The sequence below is a fragment of the Adiantum capillus-veneris genome, chromosome 3 (genome assembly GCF_014529385.1).
Source record: "Adiantum capillus-veneris isolate H3 chromosome 3, ASM1452938v2, whole genome shotgun sequence".
NCBI lineage: Eukaryota > Viridiplantae > Streptophyta > Polypodiopsida > Polypodiales > Pteridaceae > Adiantum > Adiantum capillus-veneris.
Genome location: NC_140933.1, coordinates 32,664,026 through 32,669,678, shown reverse-complemented (window position 1 = coordinate 32,669,678; position 5,653 = coordinate 32,664,026). Strand labels below are relative to the sequence as shown.

At 43.9% G+C, this 5,653-nt stretch overlaps 1 pseudogene; it reads right to left on the bottom strand.

The window, feature by feature from the left end:
• Window positions 1–3,481: 3,481 nt before the first annotated feature.
• LOC147460708 (uncharacterized) lies at window positions 3,482–4,555 on the bottom strand (annotated as a pseudogene).
• Window positions 4,556–5,653: the final 1,098 nt, after the last annotated feature.

Sequence of the window (5,653 nt, the reverse complement as noted above, 5' to 3'; positions counted from 1 at the left end):
CACAACCCACCGACATAATGTCAATCCGGTGGATCGGAACCCGGCTAGTGCATGGAGGCATGGATGCACCTAATGTGACAATGAGGACTCTAGGAAGAGGGGTAAAGCAAGAGAGGAGAAGAGGAAAATCCGATGAAGCAAGATCTATGCACACACACTCTCAATCTACACTCTAACTCTCTAATCATGCAGACAATGGTGTATCCCTTTGCTCTAATCTCAAGCACACACACTCTAATCACACATTAAGCATACACAAAGAAGCCTAACGAGAGAAATATATGCAGCCCACGTACACACACACTCTAATCTAGCACACATGTGAAGCAAGAATGCTCAAACAAGAGGGAAAACTTGAGAGAGTAGAGAAGATTAACACTAATCATACACCATTAACACACATAAGCTTGAAAGACAAGAGAAAGTAGAGAGAACTTAGCTTCCATTAATCCCAATGACTACTACATATGATGTGGAAGATCCAAGCTCCATAGCCACTCCTCTTCTTCTTCTTCACACTCCCTCACACTCTCTTCTCTAAGAATGCCCTTTCACATCTTGTGAATTGGCTTATATACAAGGGCTTTTAAAAATGGGCGGCCGGCCAAAAAATGTATAACATGCTGCAGGTATCTAGGCTCATCTAGTCATCAATGTACAACTTGGAACTCACTGTGGAGCCTGTAAATACAAAAGATATATGCATACACATATGTGTACACACCAATGGAAGCATAATGCATGTCGTTGACGCTCGCCCGTCAACACTCTCTCCTTCCGAAGCTTTGTCGTCCCTGACAAAGCCATGTCGTGCTAGATGCTTGAGAAAGAATGTGCCTGCAAAAAGAGAAAGGTGGATGAGGTAGCAAGCTCAAATATATGGTGATAAGGCATAAGGAAAAGGCAAAGCACATGTAGTAATGAGTAAATGCAAAGAATTATGAAATGTTACACTGCCATTAAGGAAAAATAAATTGCACTTGCTGAAATTAATTAATCAAGAGTTTTGGGCTTATGAATGAGTCTATCAATTAGTTAGCTACGACTAAGGGTGAAAATATTTACTCTAGTACTAGCTAAGTTAGTAAATTTATCCCAATGCAAGATCCCCTAATTATGTCTGTCATAGATTAGCTAACTAACTCTCACAACTCGAAACAAAATCTTGAAATTTTTTTACTTGAAGCTCAATGGAAGTCTTTCTCATTTCATTTTTCTTGCTTTTCATTTGTTATTTTTCACATTTTGCAAAATCATTTGATGTGTGTGCTTATTTGTATACCCGGGGCTTTTTGCTTCTCAAAGAAAAGCACCCACACTGGGAACCTCTAGGGCTCTAGTACCATACGCAATACATGTGCATGAAGTACCAAATCAAGCCAGGATTTCTCTTCCAGCTTAAGCTTTTACACTTGTGGCACTTTTGTTTTTCTTCCATTTCCTTTGTATTCTCACTAGTTTTCTTTGTTGTTTGGGTGAGAAAGCCTCTCTATGCTTAAAACACTCCTAAGGTTTCAAACACTCAAATAATTTTACCAACTAGGACTAGTAGTCAAGTAAATGAGTTAACCTAAAGTCACGTCCTCCTAACCTCAAGGCTCATCAATAAAACTAAACTCTAAGTCAATTAACTAAAGAAAGGACAAGTTTATACATCTTTAATGGCAGATAACAAAACATAATTTAATGCACTTAATCAAACCAAGAAGAAGCCACAATCAACAAATATAAATGTACAAAACCATATAGCATAGGAAAGAGTACACTTGTGCATGGGCTCAATGAAGAGGTCGATGTCATGGAAGCCTTGTGTCTGGAGATACATCATGTCTACATGGTCGTCAAATCTCCATGGGCCAGCTAATGTCTGTCTACGTGCTACATCAAAAGATCAACAAAAGCACTGTACCTCTAAGAGGTATGTCAGCAGTAAGATAAAATAACAAAAGTAACAGAATAATAAAATAAAACATCTAAGCTAGGTTCTAAAACCTGGATATCCAAAGGGAAAAAAACCCAAAAGGGAAAAACGTGCCTCTGGTATATGCACATAAATCTAGTGCACATATCAATGTGTACAAATCTCAAATCTCGTGCAACTTGGAGTCAAGAGAGAGCTCTCACCATGAAGCATGATTTGCAATCCCTTAGCTCAATCTCTAATAGTCAAGGGCTGGCTAACACCTAGCTCCATATGTAAAGTCTGCTCAACAACACAAGGAATGGTCGTAGGGTGGGCATCAGCCTCTACTCGAATAGTTTGTGGAAGGCTCTTCGGTAGCCAAATCTGCAATGCTCGCTCTCTCGTAGGGATGTCAGTCTGAGCTCTCCCAGCATGTCTACGTGTGCATCTAGCTCTAGGACATACTATCTGCTGTGAAGGTACCGACCTCTCTAGGGGTAGTCTCATCTCTCGACATCTGGCTCGTGGAAGTCTCGCTTTAGGGTATGATCTTGTATGCACTGGGTGTGCTACCACTCGTGGCCTAGGTACCCAAACATGTCTTTGTCCCTCAAATTAATCATGTGCCTCAAGTGACCGTCTAGATGTGAGCCAACCATGTGAAAGTCCGTCGTTGGTCATATGGCTCTTTAGAAATATGATCGTGTCATCACAAGGTAAAAATCTAGCATGTATCTCGTCACGGGGAACAAATACCTGTTGGGTTGTCCTGGAAGCTCTACGTGGAGAGCTACGTGCCTGATCTATCGTGTGCCGCTCCTCAGTGGCACTACTCATCGTCGCAGAGCCTTTGCCTAGAGAAGGCTCTACACATGGCTGAGATGCTTGTGTACGTGGTCTCGAAACAAGTCTAGCAGGCTCTATCGTATCCCTACATAGGGTGTCAGTAGAGGTCACTCTAGTTCGTGTACATCCATGTATCTTTGGTGTAACCTCTATCTCTGTGGTGTCAGTAATGTGGTCTCTAGGAAGTTGATCTAGAAAAGTACGGCTCGTGGCTGGTCTCCGCTCAATCGGGTGATTTGATCGTGAATCGGCACTCATAGATGGCACTAGGGCAACATCTATATGTGGTGGCTGCTCTCTCTGTGACTCACTGGCTATGACACCGCTATGCAAGCTAAAAGAGTGGGATAGCGATGATGTCGGCTCTGCATCTTCTCTAAGCTATCTCTAAGGACCTCTGTGAGGTCGGCAGATCTAAACAAGGATGCTCAAGGGCAGCTAGAATCTGTGGAGTGGTCTCATCCATAACAAAGCCATCAGAGTCACTCACTCTATGACTTTGTGAGATCTCTCGTTGTGTGCTGGAAGTCTCCTGGATAAGTGTGGTAGGTGGTGTAGGCTCCCTAACAATACTCTAAATGGGCTCTAGTCTCAAGGTCTCTACCTGTGGGGCAGGCTAGGTGCTGGAGCTATCTCTCGTGGCACACTATCATCCTCATCTGGCATCTCCCAAGGTGGTAGAATACGACGTGACAAAAGAAGCCTAGGAGGTGATCTCTCTAGTGGTGTCTCTCAAGGACTCGGAGGTCTCGGTAGCTGTGGAGCTAGCGTGGTCGTCGTGGGTAAATATAAATCATCATGTCTAAGTCGAGGGGAGTAGGGTAGACCTATAGTCAAAACATATACTACATGATCGACATCCCTATAAACTCGCTCACGTGGATCTCCTATCAAATATGCAAGAAGGCGGGCTGAAGGATCTCTGGATCCACCACTCGTCAGGCGTCTGTACCTACGACCAAGCTCATCTAGATAGGTCACGGTCTGCTCAACTCTCTGAAGCTCCACTAGCCTAGGATGTGTCTGTGTGTCTAGGCTGTCATGTGGGTGTGCTCGCTCAATGTCATCAAAATCAAGGGTCTCAATCAAGAGATACTGCTCTCCGAGCTCATCAATAAAAACTGCTCTATCGGCCTGTGGGTAGGCTCTCACAATCTGCCTAGGTGTAGACATCATGCGCTGCGGGGTGGCTAGCCTCACAAAGGGGTGATCATAAGTGTCAACATAATATGCAACCCCTCGTGGAGATCGGCCTACTATATGCAAGATATAACCGTCTATATCTCTCATGCTATCCCTAGTCTCTCTGGTCTCGGACAGTATCTGAAGGGTGGGGGTCAGTGGTTTAGGGGCACTCATATCTACAATGGGTGATATACCGGGCCCTTCCTTTGGTGCTCTCAATTGGGGTCATGTGGTTGTCATAGATTCTCTCGTATGCTCTCTAATCTGTGTCATCAAAGGCTGGCATGGGTCTCTAGATGGTGCAAGGTGTCGAGGTTGAGACTCTCTAAAGTACGTCTCTCGAAGGCTCTGGGTCTCTATCTGTGGCTCACTCTGAGTGGTACGCAAAGTGCTAGCAATCGCCGTGTACATCGCTCTAGACTCATGATAGCTCAAAACGCTTGGAGGCAAATCAAGTCTAGGTGAGGAGAATCCTGGCGGTGGTTTCCTGAGTGATGTGGGTGGTGGCACTGTGTCTAAAGGAGGTGAGGCACTCCTACTCGAGGTAGGGTGCTGGGTTGGTCGAGGATCGTACGGCAATCCACAAGTCAAAAAATAAAGCTCAGTGTCTGTGGTGCTCATGTAGCATGTGTCTTTAGGCTCGCCAACTAGTGTCACAACATCTGTGGATAGGCGTCTACTAGAAGTGCGACACTCTAATCGATATATGCGTTGAGCACTATCTATATAGATCACTCGAGGACCTATCCGCTGTAATGTAACCTACACGGGATGGTCGAAGGCCTCAAGGCAATCATCTGTGTGTACTAGCTCTATCTCCTCTAGCCTAATCAAATGGTCGACCACATACGTGGCGCAATAGTCATCTCTAAATGTGCCATCCCGCATGTCGTTGGGAAGGACTCACACCACCTAGAGGGTCTGTGTGGGGCCAAAGGAGGCGCGGCACTGGACAAAGAAATGTCCATATGTATCCGTGTAAAAGGGCCGGTCTCTGTGCTCGCCTACAAGTGTGAGCAATGTGTACTCAGAGCACGAAGTGATCATGGCCATCATATGTGCGCTCTCGACGTGTGATAGGCCTCTAAACCTCGTCAACTCGTCGAGTGTAGACTAAAATCAAAATCTGCACTATATCGAGGTTTATGCGTACAATCGGACTCAAATTGGCAAAATCTAACTCTCGAACGTATTTGCTCTAAATGTGTCTAATCGTGTGAACATGCGCGCGAGCGTCGAGTATGTGGGGCGTGTGATGCGTGTGGAATATGTGTGAGAAGCAAAGAAAGAAAGAAAAAAAAATCGTTCTTTTTTTATAAGTTTTTTTTTTCTTGTGCGCGTGTGTGTGTGTGTGTGTGTAAATCCGAGTGAGAGAAAGAGACAAAAAAAGAAAAAATCAAGGGAGTGTTTAATGGAGATCTTTTGTGTGGGTGAGTGAAAGAGGGCAAAGAGACAAAAAGGAGAAAATCAAGGAGTGATTGAGGGAAAGAGACATAGAGAAAAAGTCAAGGAATATTAAAGTGGGGGATCTTTTGTGTGTGATGTGTGTGACGTTTTTTTTTTGTTGAATTTTTTTAATATATATATAATTTATATATATATATATATATTTTTTTTTTGTGGACGTGTGTGTGTGTGTGAATCCGAGAGAGAGAAAGTAAGAAAAATAAAGAGGGGTGTATGTTTGTGTGTGTGTGTGTGTGTGTGTGTGTGTGTGTT